This window comes from Hippichthys cyanospilos, chromosome 8 (genome assembly GCF_059441005.1).
Source record: "Hippichthys cyanospilos isolate Australia breed blue-spotted pipefish chromosome 8, RoL_Hcya_1.0, whole genome shotgun sequence".
Classification (NCBI taxonomy): Eukaryota; Metazoa; Chordata; class Actinopteri; order Syngnathiformes; family Syngnathidae; genus Hippichthys; species Hippichthys cyanospilos.
Genome location: NC_142376.1, coordinates 19066356 through 19083555, shown reverse-complemented (window position 1 = coordinate 19083555; position 17200 = coordinate 19066356).

Below are 17200 nucleotides of genomic sequence, written 5' to 3'. Positions count from 1 at the left end.
AGGGAAGGGATGTTTTTTTCAGATGGATGTGGATGGATGGATGGATGGACGGGCAGACTGATAAATTGATTCCAGTGCATTTATTCATGCATATTGTAATTCATTTTTAAAGTAGTTTTTGCCAAACTAAAGACTTTGCCTGTAATGAAAACTAAAAGTTAGACTGTAGGGAACATCCTTTATGTGGATTGTGCCCTTAATTTAAAAACAGGAACCCAAAAAAAGTGGTTAAGAGTCATAAAGGAAAGTGATAAGGTTATCTTAAAAATGCCCGTCACTTGAAAACGTGGAAGACAGAAGCTTTTTTAGAAATGCAACCTTTATAAACACTCAATGGAGGTCTGATTGGAGTTCAATGGCTGTCAATCACATCAAGTCCCCAAGATGTCCTGTGATGTAGCTGTCTTCTGCTTTTAAACACAGCTTTGACAATCCTCTCTTTACCTTGTGCATATTTAAAGCATCTTAAAGGTGAAATATGTGTTTTTTCCCTTGAGATGTGTGACAGAGAAGACTTGATGTGAATGGCAAATGATGCTTATACATGGGGTCCCACCACAGATCTTTTTCATGCAGGAAAGAATTACCATTTCTCATTACCTCTTTTTCTCTCTTAAAAAACAACAACGGGCTTTTAAAGAAGAAGAAGAATACTACGCAATTAAGTACCACCATTTATAAATACAATCCACCCCTCCCAACAAAGTCCATCTTCAAGAGGCACTGTCTAATGAAGATTGTGTCCCTACAGCACATAAACGCAAAGCGTTATATGCAGCTTTAATAAGCACAGCTGCACTCTTGGCTGCACACCACATGTTGTATGCTGTTTTTTTTCTTACATCCCCATCCTCCCTCATTTCTATACACAACTGTGTGACATTGTGTTCATTTGAGCTTAATCTGAAGTGACTTTGTACTCCATTCCCCTCATTGCTCTCATTACCTACCATCCAGCAGGCACCCAATAGCCTCTATGGCAATGCAACATGATGTTTCCATTCAAGATAAGTCAAAAGTGAGCTTCCAGGCTACATGTGTCAATATTTTTTTCCTTTGTAATGCCACACTGTTATGAGTGCAATGGCACTGCAAGGAGCCCAGACTCAAAAGGAGGTGAAAGGTGTCAGTCAAAGTGATGCCGCTTGATGTCACCTTTATCCCGAGGGATGTCCTCGGAGCGTAAGTGCGATTCCTCTGATTATGTGTAAGAGAATGTTCACATTTTTACAGCTTGATCTCACTAGGTGTACTTAACAAAATGTCCCTTGTCAGATTCATGCTTACTCCAGGACTATTAATTATCTAGAAGATGAATAACATTCCTGACCGACTCTCCGATTAAAGGGTTAATACTTCCCGTTAGTGCCAGGCTACTCTAACGCAGAGATGCGGGGCGATGGAAGTCTGCTTAAGATTCGTCCAGGTTCAATCCACCGAAGTTCTAAGGTGCTAGGTCTGTTTTAAATTAAGCTCAAACCTCACAGAGTAAATATTTGAGATGAAGTTGAAGACAAAACCACGCCTTTTTCAAAATGGCTCTCTTCTGTAAAAAATCTTTCCAATTCGAATGACCAGGATTGAATTCCATAATCTTATTTGACTACATGGATTACTCTTTGCAAACACAACCGATTGTGAGTAACTAGTTTATAGTGATTATGGCAGTACCGATGTTATGGCTTTAGTTGTTCATTCACGTATAAAGCATAAAAGGATTCAAATTTGAGAAAAACAAAAAATTAGCTCACTTTGCATTTTATAGACTTTAATTGGTGTTAGCAAAGCAAAGATTAACATAGTATTTAAATCAATAAAAAATAACTTGTAAATAACCAGATAATGAAAAAAAATTGTGTAAGTCAAACAAAAAAATCATAAATCAAAAAACTTTAATTTAAAAAATGGCTTGAAATTGACCTGGGTAATAATTGGAACAGTCAAAAATAAAGAATGTGAATAAAAATGGTTTAAAATTAACCAGATCATAAGGAATTATTGTTACAGTCAAAATTGCAAATTTGATTCAAAATGGCTTGTGATTAACTAGTTTGTGGAAAATAGTCAAAAATCAAGAATCTGAAAGAATGTCTTATGATTAATCAGATTGTGAGAAAATGTATAACAGGCAAAATAAAAAATCTGATTAAACATGGCTTGTAATTAAACAGAGGCTGGAAAATAATTGTAACAGTCAGTGTCAGGAATCTTATTAAATTAAAAGGGCTTGTAACTGACCAAATTATGAGAAATATTTGTGAAAGTCAAAATCACCCTCCATGATGAAGGGGTTTACGTGTCCCAATGATCCTAGATGCTAAGTTGTCTGGTGTTTTAAGCCCCTGGTAGGGTTCCCCATGGAAAACAGGACCTAGGCGAAGAACCAGACTAAGCATGGCTCAAAATGCCCTTATGCTGAGTAACAATGTTGGTCACAAGTTTCCCTTGCCCGGACGCAGGTCAACCGGGCCCCCCTCTGGAGCCAGGCCTAGAGGTGGGGGTCGTTGGTGAGTGCCTAGTGGCCAGGCTTACACCTATGGGGCCAGGAAAGGATAAAGCTCTCGCTACCTTAGCAGAGCTAAACATATCATCAAGGACGCCTCTCACCCCAGCAGCCACCTTTTTGAACTTTTACACTTTTTTTTAATGCAATATCTGAAATGTGCAATGTTCCGACCGTGAATGGGCAATATTTCGACCATGAATGTTCTCTATCCATAGCATTTCAGAATTTTGTTTCAAATTAGCACTTTATACTTTAGCTCACTTATCGCTTTATCATATTTATGCATACATTGCACAGACTGTTCGTCACTTTAAATTGCTGTATTATATAGTGCATCTTTTTATTTCTTTTTTACGTTTCTAAGCAGACTCCAGGGAGTAGCACCTCTAATTTCATTGTAGTAATACAGTGACAATTAACACGATTCTAATTCTGATAGTTTGGTTCCCCCTTCAGATGGGCTCACCGGCAGTGGGACGGGCCATTGAGGTCAGGTGCAATGTATATAATATAATGTATAATATAATGTAATTATATATATATATATATATATATATATATATATATATATATATATATATATATATATATATATATATATATATATATATATATATATATATATATATATATATATATATATATATATATATATATATATATATATATATATATATATTAAAGTGCCAAACATTACACAAAAAAACAATGCAAATAGTGACTGCCAACTGATGTGGCAGGGATAGAAAGGTACACATTTGAAATGGCCGCAAGCAAAGTACTTACTTGCATCTCTCATGGCATCAATGACCTCCTAAAATTTTTGACATCAGCATCAGGCATTTAATTATCTGGCAGTTTTGTTATGATACACTATTTCTACCTCATTACCTTTGTCATGGAGGGTCCTGCATTGAAATTTATGACTGGTATGTTCTTTGATGTCGAATTCTTTGGTCTTTTATTTTGTCACATAGTGTTAAGCATGGCAAAATTGGAGTTGCTGAGTGACGTTGTCAGGACACCAACCTTTCAAGCTGTTACATCAAGCAGTCTTCCAGTTTCCTTCTGAGTTTAGTTTCTGAATCTAGTCTTCCAGGTTAAATTTTCCGTTGCCTGCTGTGGTTACATTGGATTGTTGTGCACACAGACTTTCTATCTTTCGAACGCTTTGTCCTGTGTGCTTACGTGTCAAAATTTTGCTCCTTATGTGAGAAATGTATTTATGTTTAGTGTCTCACTGGTAAAAATAATATCCATATAATCAAAAAGTAAATGAGAGCAAAGGAACACGGCAAGGTGGGTCATATCCTAGCACCAAAGATTTCCCAAGTCAAGGACTTCATACACATTAGTTAAAGTGTCATACAAGAAGCCATCAGCATGCAGACCAGAAGCACAATAATCTAAGGCTAAATTCACACTGCAGCCTGAAGTGACCCAATTCCGTGTTTTTTGCCTTCTATCCGACTTGTATCTGATCTTTTGATAGTAGTGTGAACGACACAGATACGATTTTTTTAAAATGCGACCCAGGCCACTCGCGTATGTGATGCTAAATGTGATACGCAGCCAATCTTTTGACATGCAACTTCAGTCTGAATGGCCAGGTCAAATTCATCCGACTCTCACGTAACAAATAAGCGGCAAAAATCACACATCTGCGAACAAAAGGGGGCAAGCCGATTGGAAAAAACAAAATAATAGCAGATGTGGCAAAGACAACAATGAAGGGAGAGCAGGATATATTTTATCTCTCTGCCTCTTTCTCTCTATTGCTCTTGCTCGCCCGCTCTCTCACAGCAAGTGAGCCGCTCGCTCGAAGCAAGCGAGAGACACGTTGCTGGCACTGCAAAAAGTACCATGACAAAAAAACTCTCACCCTTCCCCTCTTTAACTTAATCCTCAAATTTAACAAATTGAAAATATTCTGGCTCCACTATGACAGGCATTTCGAAATCGCAAGGTACTTCCGTAAACACATTAAGCACGCACACTGTCGATGGTGTCACAATGTCCTCAATGCGCATGCGTTACAGTTTTGGGCTGTTTAGAGTTCAAACACTGGTCACATACAGGTCGTATTTATTTGGAAATGTGAACGACCTTAGAAAAAAATTGAGCATTACGCCCCTTGCAGTGTGAACCTAGCCAAACACATCTCAGATATTGTACAAAGTAGAGACCTAGCGCAATAAGTTATGTAGTTAATCCTTCTGAATGAAAGTGTTGCTCAGCGGTCCAATGGAAAGCAGTTTACAATATATATAAAGCTAAAATGGATTTACCGTGCAGCTGACTTTATAGTTTTCACCTCCCATAAGAGAGCACGATTAAAATTCCCAGCTGGCATAGTGTATATGAATCCATACCAGTCTTTAAATGCCTACCACATTTTCCCAAAGGTAAATTCTGAAAGTAATATTTCATGGACGACCCTCGATCAATGGCCGTTATGTTGCACTGTACATTCCCTTACGCTGTATGCCAATTGGGAGAACCTATGAGGGATTTTTATCACACCACTTCCTCTTGACATGTCATTTGCATTCAATAGCTTCGAAGAGCATCATTGCTGAGCTTCTGTCAACACAAGTAATTGTCCTTCCTCCCTCCCGACCTTGTTTTCCGTCTCGGAACAAAAACCCAAATGTGTTGAACGATCACTTACAAATGGTTCTGTGGACAGCTAAGTAGTCATCAGTAAGAAAAGGGCCCATAAAGTCACAAGCATGATAGATGGCATGACCGGGGAGGGACGAGAGAGGAAAAGTCCTTTGGGGAGATAGATGATGAGTGAAGGCCTATTGGAACATGCTGGATATGATGGAAAGCTTTAACAGGCAAAGTGCCGATGTGCCGAGAGGACAGATGGATGGAGTCTGGCGGGCCGTAAACTGCGCCAGCCTTTAGCCCCCAAATGTGTTGTCCCATTAACATCGCCAAAGGCTGCTTTTAAAAACAGTTGTTATGCTGCTGATACTATTGTAATGTGAGTGAGTTAGGATGCATTATCAGGATGCAGTCACTTCCTCTCATGAGGCTCTTAAAAGCATCCATCTGAATGCTACCACTGCTAGCTCATATCTACTGAGAAACACAGTATTGTCTGTCCAATTACTATTACCATTTGTAAAATGGGTGTGGGATTGGCACTCTTCAGTGGAAACACGAAAGGCCATCAGGGTGTTGCAGGAAATTATTCAATTCCCCTTAACTTCAGAAATGTATTATTCATCAAATCCAAATTCTTGTCTCATCTCTCTATGTCAGCAACATACAGTGACTCAGAACAATTAACTGCTCTTCCATTAGATAGCAGAAGGTGCAAAACGTTTCAGCGTATATGTCATCTTTTTGCTCAAGTAAAAAAAATTGAGCCGGTGTAAGTTTGGATCAACTTTGTGTAAGTGCCATTTGCCAATTGCTAAATGCAGCCAGCTTTTGGCATGCGCTAAAATTAGAATTTCCCAGCATTTGCAAATGCGCCATCTATGGAAACAGTCTTATAGGCTGCAGGGATCGCCCATTATATTAGTTGAGTGTCACTACAGTGAGCATAAAGCCGCTTCAGGTCAGACAAATCAACCATGTCACGCAAACATTGGTCAAATGTGTTGTGTCACTTCAGTTGCCAATTTAGCCCTGTGTGGATGGGCTTTCTATTGTGTGAGTGTGAATGTCAGTAACTGTGCACAAGCGTCCTCGGGGTGTTGAATAAATAATGCAGAGGCGCCTAATGAAAGATAATGTCTCACTAATGATCTGTCAAAATGAAGTGTTTGCATACAGAAGAAGAGAATCATCTAGGGCTCCAAGCACCACTCTGTGATGAAAACTAGATGGAATTATGGGGCAGTACATAGGATATACACACACAAACGCACGTGCAGCATAAATAAACAAACTAACACAAAATACAATATATACAAGTTTGCGCTGGCTTAATCTTCTTCACTATTCTGACTGATAAAAATGTAACAGAAAACAACTGAACCCCTCAAAATCTATCCAAAACAACTACTACAAATACAGAAAATAGACTGATGTTTTGTTTTCTTTTATCCCAACTTTATTTATTTTCAACCAAAAACAGAACCATCAACACCATCGGTTTGGTTCCATTACAAATATATTTTATGTCTATCACCCAAATACCCCTACACCCGCCTGAACCTCAGACAATGAGGCACACTAGTCGCGTCACACCGAAAAAGCAACGCATCCAGGGACATTCATACACAATAAGGGTAAGGGGGAGAAAGGAAAAAGAAAAGGGGAAAAACAATAGGGGTAAGGCGGAGAAAGGAAAAAGAAAAGGGGAAAACAGAAAAAAGGTAATAAACAAATAAATTAAAAAAAACAATAACTGTGGAAGGCACCACAATCTAATCCACATCTACCTATGAAGAAAGAATGGCAAAATTAGAAAGGGCTGCCAATGTTCTTTAAGTTTACTTATAGAGTCTTTCCAATTTTAGATTAAAAAGCACTTCTTTAATCCCCAGATTGTGAATTGAGGATGGGGGAGTTTCCACTTTAGCAAAATGAGCCTGCAAACAAATAAAGTAAAGGCCAGGGCCCATGTGAGGGGACAAGACTGATATACATCTGCTTTGTTGGGGTCATATTTAAGGAAGGTATCCAAATCCACGGTCCGTTCAGGAAATGAGGGAACTGTTGGCAAACTCTCTGGTCTGCAAATAACAAAAGGTCACGACTATAGTTTAGCTGGGTAGCGAAGCTGTGGCCTGAGTGCCATATCGTATAAATCCTTCATGAGTCAACGGTAGGCAGACCGTTGTTTCACCACTACTGGGCAGTAATCCTTGGCAATGTGGATGGGGGGTGTCCTTATACGTCAACTTTCCTCTCATCTCTCGAGCTTTACGCTCAGCCAGCTCGTGCGTCTTACAGTTGTGGAAGCAAATGACAACCGCCTGTGGTTTAGCATTCATGTCTGGTTTCGCTGTGAGTGTGATCGAGCTGTTTTCAAAGTGTCTACTCCGAGTACATCCACAAGCAGTTGAGAAAAAAATTCTGTCCGCCTTGGCCTTTCAACATCTTCAGGCATCCTCAGCAAGCAAAAATATTATTGCAGTGACTTCGGTTTTCCAGTAGATTAGTTTAGCTCTGAGCTTGGCATTATCCTCCGCCACTGTTCTTATCTTAGCAATCAAATCTTGACTCTTGTTCCTGTAACCAAGGTTTCCAGGAGCATGAGCCGCTGTTCATGATTTGTAATTGTAGCTTGGATACAGTCCAATTTGGTTACCAGGCGATCAGTAGATACTCTAAATTCTGCAGCAAGTGATTTTCTGTACTATTCCAACATGCATCATCATCCCCGTCTTTTGTTCTTGGTTCCTCATAATTCTGCTGGTCATTTCAATAGGTCTAATTATACACTAAAAATGTAGTATTCCGCAATGGTGATAGTTTGTGAGTAAACAACAAAAGGGAAGTTATACAGTCAAGAGCACTGAAAATCACAACTACTCCAGCATGCCATCAAACCAGTTCCTGTTGCGTTCTTTCTTTTTTATGTCAATCCCGATTCTCATTCAATAAGAAACAGAATCATCATTAAATGTCGCAAATTAGATTTTATTACCTTTAAAAAATATATAAAACCAATCTGCTCCCTGACAACTTCCGTGTAGCTGTGCTGGACAAGCATTGCTGTTTAGGCTAGTGGTCCTCAAAGTGGGGTCCGTGGACCCCTGGGGGTCTGTGGTCTGACTGCAGGGGATCCATGAAATAATTTTGGTTTTTAATTTTTTAAAAAAAAAGTATATGTGTTAATTTCATTTTACATTAAATTGTGAATGTATTCATGACTCTTCAATAAAGCAATCAATTCAGCCGCTTGAATATATTTTAAAAAAATTTAATAATTTTGAAATTTGGCAAATTGCGTTTTCAAATTTCAAATGTCAAAATTGCTTGTGAATGGGGCAATGAAGCCAGCAAAGCTAAAGCAGCATTTTATTTTATAATGCTGTTCTTGACTAAATAATTGGCAGCAACCTGTTTGGGGGAAATTTGTTATTAGGACGTGTGCAATTTGCAATTTTTATTTTGTAAACTTAGGTACAGCTGAAAAAGTAACAGACATGTTGTCAAATTGAACCTGTTTTCTTTCTAAAAGAAGTACCTGACGCCAAAAAGTTTGAGAACCCCTGGTTTCGGCAGCAAATATCACATCACATGTCAACAGCATGCTGAAAGCCACCTTCAGCATAAACACACCAAATACAGTAAGACATGAACGCCAATGCAATGGCCATAATATATTTTTATTTCAAAGTTGGTTGTTGCTGCCAGCTGTTTTTACTCCATGCAAATCCATATTTATTGCTATCACATCATGTTTGTGCCAACACCAGCACACCACCATTAAAAAAAAAAAAAATGCAGTCGCAGAGAGAAACAAGGTCCATCTATGCATTAAACATTAATGACTGAAAATATTTAAACAATGCGGACATTCCATCAATCTATAAAAACTGACATATTCGTATCGAGAAGAATTATAGGGGTTAAATTGCTTTAATTTTTTTACTTGACAATAAAGGGTTCATCAACTCACTTAGGTCTACAAAACCTAATCAAAAAACAAGGCTTTTGTGTTCCATTCAAGTGGATAGTATGTCATTTATCCATTTGTTCAGCCGCTTATCCTCACGAGGTCCGCAGGCTCATCCCAGCTGTCTTCAGGCAATAGGTGGGGTGAACCCTGAATTGATTGCCAGAGAATCACAGGGCACTATGGAACAAACAATCATCCACACTCACAAACACACTCAAGCGCAATTTGAAGTGTCCAATACACCTACCGTGGGGGATTAAAGGACTCCACACAAAAAGGGCGGAGCCAGAATCAAACCCACAACCTCTGCAGTGTGACGTGCGAACCACCCCCATGCCACCCAATTAGTATGTCAACGATTCAAAACTTACTAAATGTAAAAAAAAAAAAAAAAAAAAAACACGTCTCCATGTGATATACAATCTTATAGAGATGGTTGAGTTTATTAATTCACTGCCAGCCCAGTTAGAATGGATTTTTTATATCTATAGCCATAAATGGCAGTGAATGAGTTCAGACTGATATTGTTATTAGTTTCAATGTTTCATTGTTGATGTTTCATCATTAGTTGTTGGCAGCAGAGTACTTCACTCCTAGACCTGAATTCAGCAACTACCAACGCAGAAATGTTCTTTTCTTTGTTATTATTGTGACATTCGCTTTAAACAATGGCAGTTGCAAGAGTTTTATTGTCAAATGCATAGTAATACCACACAATGAAATTCTTGTTCTGTTCACTTTCCCAAGCAGACTACATTCCATAATCAAGCAAATAATTAAGTAGGCAATAAACAAGAACAAAAGAAACAGTAATAGAGCAATAAGGACAGTAATAATGACCCACTAATAAATGAATAGACTTACATTCTGAGCATATTATGGAGTAGATGGAGTGGAAGCAATTGTATACATGTAAGGATGATAGTGCAAAATATTATGTATTTAGCAGCTTTCCTGCACTGTGCAGGATGTGTAAGGTGCATGTGTGCATGCTGGAAAGTGACTGGTGATGAGGCACATTAGTGCGTGAGGGATTTGTTCAAAATTCGGATGGCCTGTGGGTACAAGCTGTTTACCAACCTGGCAGTCCTGGTCCTCAGGCTCCTGCAGCGTCCGCTTGATGGCAGCAGTTCAAACAGGTTCTGTTGTTGGTGAGTAATGTCCCTGATGAGGTTACGTGTCCTCCGCAGAACCCTGGTGTGGTAAATCTCCTGCAGTGAGGGGAAAGCTGCTCCACAGTTGGTGTGTTCTATTAGAAAACCTAAGAAAGGATGCTGTCTAGGTTGGTTTTGCGTTTGATCCAGAAGTATTTCAGAATTTGGCTGAGATTTCTAAGTTAGTCCACAGTCACAAGAAATATGATTTTTTTTTTCTGCAAACGTAGACTTTGAGCTTTAAAAAAATTATATTTATATTTTTTTGTGAAACAAGTGTGCTTCGAGTGGTGTAATTCCAAATAAGTCAAGGACACGAGTGTTGCATCTAATAGTGCAAAATGAGTAAAGTATGCAACATGCACTGTATTCAGAGCAAGTGTCATTTGCAAAAGATTTCTTTTTCCTCTTAAAAATGATTGCAAACTCTTGAAATTAATGAACTGTTGCCACTCAACTGGCCAGTTCTATTTTTAAACTTCCTTCATTTGCATGTATTCATTATTCTTTGTCACCCACGCATGCAGCTCACAAACGGCGGGCCATTGATTGAAGGGCCGGTGTGCAGTGCAATCAATGCAACGTGCTTTGCCATCCATAAAGGCCTCTCCTCGGCATGTCGTCCCACTAGAGACTGGCATTCACCGTACGGTCGATACACTTATAAAGTGGTAGAAAGTCATCATTTTAATTTATGTCAACACCAGGGAATTGGGATACCCATCTATTGTCTGAATGAGTTGACTTTTGCCCTGAGGTCCTCTGCTGGCTAGTCATGTGCCTGTGCATGCCTTTTGATGACCGAGTACAGGGGTAGGCAATTCTGGTCCTCGAGAGCCACTATCTTGCATGTATTCGAGGTCTCCCTTCGACGACGCACTTGATTCAAATGATCAGGATTGCTGATGACACTTAATATTTGATGTTTTATTTATTATGTAATTTAGGAAAGAGGCATCAAAAACATGCAGGTATGCGGTTCTCTAGGCCCGGATTTGCCTACCCCTGACCTAGTAGTTAAAACTCAAAATGAGCTAAATACGGAACAGAATTAGGAATACATCCCATTCATGAATCCCCTGTGTTTGAGACGTTAGATACGGCCTGCATTGGATAGTCTGGCCTTGATAATACTGATCCCCTTAAGGGCTACGAGGATGGTTTGTCCATTTTTAGCCCACATAAATTCACTTCAGTCCATCAGCATTCCACTCATCACTCCCTCAGCTGCAGTGAGTGGAACAAACAAGGTGTCTCTGGCTGCTTTCTAAAACAATTGTCATCCACCTACCAGGTGATTGGATGTAGTGACGGTTCAGAAAACCTTTAAATATTAGTATGGTTGTCAAACTAACATGAATTGTGATTAGTTAGCCATAGTGTTGTTCTTTTATCTCGCTGATCTTGTTTTTAAATCGCTAAATTTATGCTTTCTGTATGATGAGCAGATCTGTTTTTATGCTCTGGTGGGGGAAAAAAAAAATCAATTACACCCTGAAGTGGACACTTGATTGGCTGTCATAGTGTTTGGTATAAGTTGATAGGCACCTGCTGTGGTTGGAGGGCAAATCCAGGAACAGAAGGATGACATGGAAATGGAAGAACATTTTTCTGTCCACTGAATGATGAATTTAACTTTTAAAAAACTCCCCAACAAATTTGATAAAGGTATTGATATGAATTGCTTGCTTACCACAGAGGCAACTCGAGTTTAAACTACCACACAAATATAAAGCAGCCAGTCGCAACTGTAGCCTCAGTTAATGATGACAACGAAGACGCTCATGTAGCAAAGCTCTTTGACAAACTATACTCAAGAACCTCACATTTGAGAAAGTCTGTAATGGATGGACAATGTTCTATTTTAATTTTATTTTCTAATTATTTCACAATTGACCAAAGAAAATAGCACCTTTCCTCCTGATGGTCAAAACTAAACTCAAAAGGGTTACGTTTCAGGTGCCTGTTCGTTAGCTGAGTTTGTTCATGAGTTGATAGTAATACAAATCAGCCAAAAAAAGAAACTTAATCAGGAAGAAAAACAGTGTTTGTTTTTTGTTTTTTAAATCTCACTGTACATTGACAGCTGCTCTGAGATGGAAAGTTTTGACCATTGTCACTTTACCATGCTTCCAGAGGGAAATTCAAAACAAAAGCGTACCAAGCCCGTTTGCGTCGTAGAGGTTGTTTTTTTTTGTTGTTTTTTTTTTTTTTTTTTTAAGCATTGACTGGCTTCTCAGATTTCCCTCTCCACTAAAAAGAGAGGATTGGCAGGGAGTGCATTCTCCCTATGTACGGTACCGTATTTCATAGCACTTCTGACTCATCCCTATTCGTAACTGCCTGGTAAATGTGTCTATCCTGCCTGGGTCATTTTACCTTTTGTTTTGTGGCATCACTGTAAAAGAGCTGAGCTTTTTTGGACACCCCTGGACACCTCTATCAGCACAGTGGGTGGAAGGTTTGTTTACGATGGCAGCACCAGCATTGGTATCACAGAAAATGCTCTGAATACAAAATCTGACTTACAGGCAACTCTACTCATATCTCCGAATGTCTGTAAGTCGACTGTTCATATGTAGATGAGCGTTTGCAGTCTCAAATCCAACAAAGTACAGTTAAATGGTTACAACCGCATCTGTTAACGGTCCGTTAAAGATAATAAATCACCAAAGTCATTTATTTTATCAATCTTTTGCCACTATTAAACAATGTATCTAAATAAGTAAAAAAAAAAAAAATAACTGGTTGTGTGTTTTTCTCACGAATTGTTTGAGTAGGATTAAAAAAGATTAAATTACAGATCAGAATTAATCATTTTTTAAACACCTGACAGCACTACTGTATCTTAGTACTGAAGTTTGTTTTTTGTATTTTTCCAAAACACCTGGATATTTATGTTTGGAACTCGTCTCAAAAAAAAAAACGGAAGATAAATCGTCATCCCAGATACAACAGACAGTAAATAGACATAACTGTTTTCTGTTAACACTTGTTAAGGATATAACATGATTGAAGTCACGCATTTCCGGCAGTAAGTCAAATCCGTTTCCAGTGGGAGTTGGACTCGCCAAGGCTGCCCTTGGTCACAGATTCTGTTCATTACCTTTATGGACAGAATTTCTAGGCGCAGCCGAAGCGTTGAGGGGGTCCGGTTTGGAACTCTCAGTATTACATCTCTGCCATTTGTGGATGATTTGGTGCTGTTAGATTCAGGCCGTGACTTCCAACTCTCACTGGAGCGGTTCGCAGCCGAGTGTGAAGCGGCTGGGATGAAGATCAACACCTCCAAATCCGAGGCCATGGTCCTCAGTCAGAAAAGGGTGGAGCGCCCTCTCCGGGTCGGGGATGAGGTCCTGCCCCAAGTGGAGGAGTTTTAAGTATCTTGTGGTATTGTTCACGAGTGAGGGTAAGATGGAACGGGAGATCGACACGCGGATCGGTGCAGCGTCTGCTGTGGTGCGGACGCTGTACTGGTCTGTTGTGGTGAAGCCAGTAGAGGTGGTCCGGGCATCTGGTTAGATTGCCTCCCGTACCTCTCCCTTGCGAGGTGTTCCAGGCATGACCTACCGGGGGGAGGCCCTGGGGATGACCCAGGACACGCTGCAGAGACTATGTCTCTTGGCTGGCCTGGGAATGCCTGGGGATCCCAATGGAAGAGCTGGACGACGAGGGAATTCTGCTGCTGCCCCCCACTATAGCACAATGTACCAACATTTAGCTTAGTAAAAACCCTGGTTGAAGGTTTTCCTCAGAAATATTTTGGTGAGATCAAAAAGAGTTTAATTGGATCAATTAGTGTTAGGGTTAAATATGAATGCAATCTGAACACCCAGGACCAAGCAGGACACGGAAATGGAGAAGTAGGACGTTTGATGCACACAAATCATACATATTGTATCCAAAATTTGGAAAACTATATCAGAAACCAAGCTTATAACCCTTTGGCTCAAAACTTCAACGGTTTGATCCGACAACGAGCTCAGAAATTTGATTTAGAAAGAAACTTGCAAACTAGACTAGAAGGTAAGGTAGCTTTGGTGTCTTGACATCCATTGGAACAACTCCAGCTAGGGCCGTGCTCAGTACTCCAATGCCAAACTATGACTCAATGACTAACTAAAGCAATAAAAAGTGACAATTACATGACCGTACTGTAGCAACTGCACAGCAACTGATCATCATGTCGAATCCTGTATGACAAAGAAGACAAACAGCAAATGATACATCAAGCAACAAACACAGCAGCAACTAGTTTGAGGAGTTGTTACTTTAGTACTAAGAAATAATTTAAATATGGTTCTTTTTTTCTCAGGACTGAAAGGAATACAGAATCATTGCAACAAAGTCAAGGCTAATGGGCCAGTCATTTATATGGATTGAGAAAGTCAACAGTTGTTGCACATCAGGCATACATTCATTTTATTTCACTCCCAACTTGCGGGCAGTAAAATGCAGGTTAGCTTTAACAGATTGGTTTTGCTGGTCTCTATGCATTTGTGTTTTGGGGCTTTTTATCTTTTGTGACATACCCAAGAAGTCCTGCCTTACTTGCATGCGCATTGCGCTCCCAACATATACTGTATACACCAGATTAAATCCCAGTTTTAACCCAATGTGGTGGGTACAAATAATTAACCCAACCTTGAGTAAAGTAACCCACTCTATTCAAAAGCTACAGTTACTCGGCAAGTGGTTGAAGAAAACAATGCAGCATTTGAAAACAAAAACAAAAAAAATGGGCTGTGTAGACTCATATTGAAAAAGCAAGTGAAAGCAAGAAAGATGGCTGTCAGCGGTGTAAAATGCAAGATAAAGAGCCAGAGCAAGAGTGATAGAAATGTAAAGGCAATAGTGGTGATGTAATTGAGGAGTAGGCAGAGCGCTACACGCGCCATGACAGGTAATCACTCACACACAATGTGCTTTGACGGCACACAAAATGTGTCACTGGAGACCACCCCCAACTCACCCCACTCTACGCAAAAACATCACAAGAACACACAAGTTTCCGTTCATGAACGATTCTCCCCCATAAAAGGAAAATATTAACATTTTAAACCCAAGCAGGGGTGGCTAAGTCTGGTTCCCGAGAGCCACATTCCAGATTGATTTTGATTCAGCTAATCATTTGAATCAGGTAAATTGGTTGAGGGGAAACATTGAAAACAGGCAGGATTGTGGCTCTGGATTGTGGCCTATAAAAGCCACGCTTAAGAACTCTCAGTTTTCGCTGATTATGTCAGGATGGGATAGACAAAAACTATGATGTTCTGTCTGATGAAGTGTACAGTTCCAGGTTTCCACCCAAGGTGTCAACCCACTGAGATGTCAACCCACTGAGATGTCAAGAAACTCTCAGTTTTCGCTGATTATGTCAGGATGGGATAGACAAAAACTGTAATGTTCTGTCTGATGAAGTGTACAGTTCCAGGTGTCCACCCAAGGTGTCACCCCACTGAGATGTCAAGAAACACACACACACACACGCACACACACGCACACACACACACACACACACACACACACACACACACACACACACACACACACACACAGAAAAAGCTGCTGAGCAGCATTTTTCTAGAACTTGTTCATTTGTGATGTAGTTAAGTCGATATGGACACACACATACTCGCACACACATAAAACCTAATGTACAGTATGTGATTATGGAATACCCTTACACTCCTATAATGACAGCTGCACACATTACATAATGGAAAGTGTCCAGAAAATTGCTTTCTTACTCACCACCTCAACTACAAATGAGAAATAATGAGCAAGGACTTCGGGTATACAACTCTATGATCCAGCAAAATCTGTGTCGCATAGGGGAGTAAATTAATCTCAATGCTTACTCGTGCAAAGTCAAACAAGCACCATAACTTTGACATGTTTATTTGGAATATTGTGACGATGCTGGAACTTTAATTGACAGTATAACTCATGTAAAGCAACATACTCAGGGATTGATGTGATTTGTTGATTGCTGCTGTTACGGTTGGATTTTTTTTTCCCAGTTCAAAACTTTTAATCATGTTTTTCTTATTAGGTGTATTGCTTTTAAATTAGTTTTTTTACAACATGGAAATGTTCAAACTTTTTTATTTGTGGAGGATGCTGTCAATTCAGAGGTTTTTGTCCAAACAATTTTTTTGTCATTTAAAAATCTATGACACAAACTAAGGCCTTGTCCACATGTTGTCATGTCGGGGCATGGCGGTTTGAAGAGGCGCAGGACGTGGGAAAGGCGGAACCAATAAAAATGCAGGACTAACTGGGGAAAGGCTCGAGTGAAGGTGATTTATTAACAAAGGCAGGGTGAAAGAATCGAAAAATACAAAGTACAAACCAAAAACGTTAAGCTGAAGCTGGCTGGGGGCGACAAGGAACGGGAGGCAGCACAGGAAGGAGGGCAACGTGAGGCACGACGGCAAGGGGAAGACATACAAAGACCCGACAAGGAATGAGGCAAAACACTGGGCCTTAAATACTAACAGAACTAATGAAAACGCGAGACACCTGGGAACAAGGGGCGGGGTAGCTGACAGGAGGACACACACGGGCGACAGGTGAGGTTGATTAAGGTAATGACACGCAGGGGAAAACACAGTGAACCTATAACTAAAACTAAACAACTCAAAACCCACAACAAAACACAGACAGATCATGACTCATGTAACTGTCTTATTTAATCCCGCGTAGTCTCCCCCTGATTGTTGTTTAGTTCAAGAAATCACATATATACGAATCCAGCACACTGTGCTTTCACTAATTTACAAGCATGCCAAGTCGCTAGGCGGCAGTTGTGTCGCCAAATTCTGTCCAATCAGAAAGAACTTCCACCTCTGACATGTCCAATCAGAATGAACGTCCATCTCTGACATCACCAGTGTCTGCGTCTTTGGTGGGTAAAAAAGTAGAGCGATGACACAGATCTCCAGT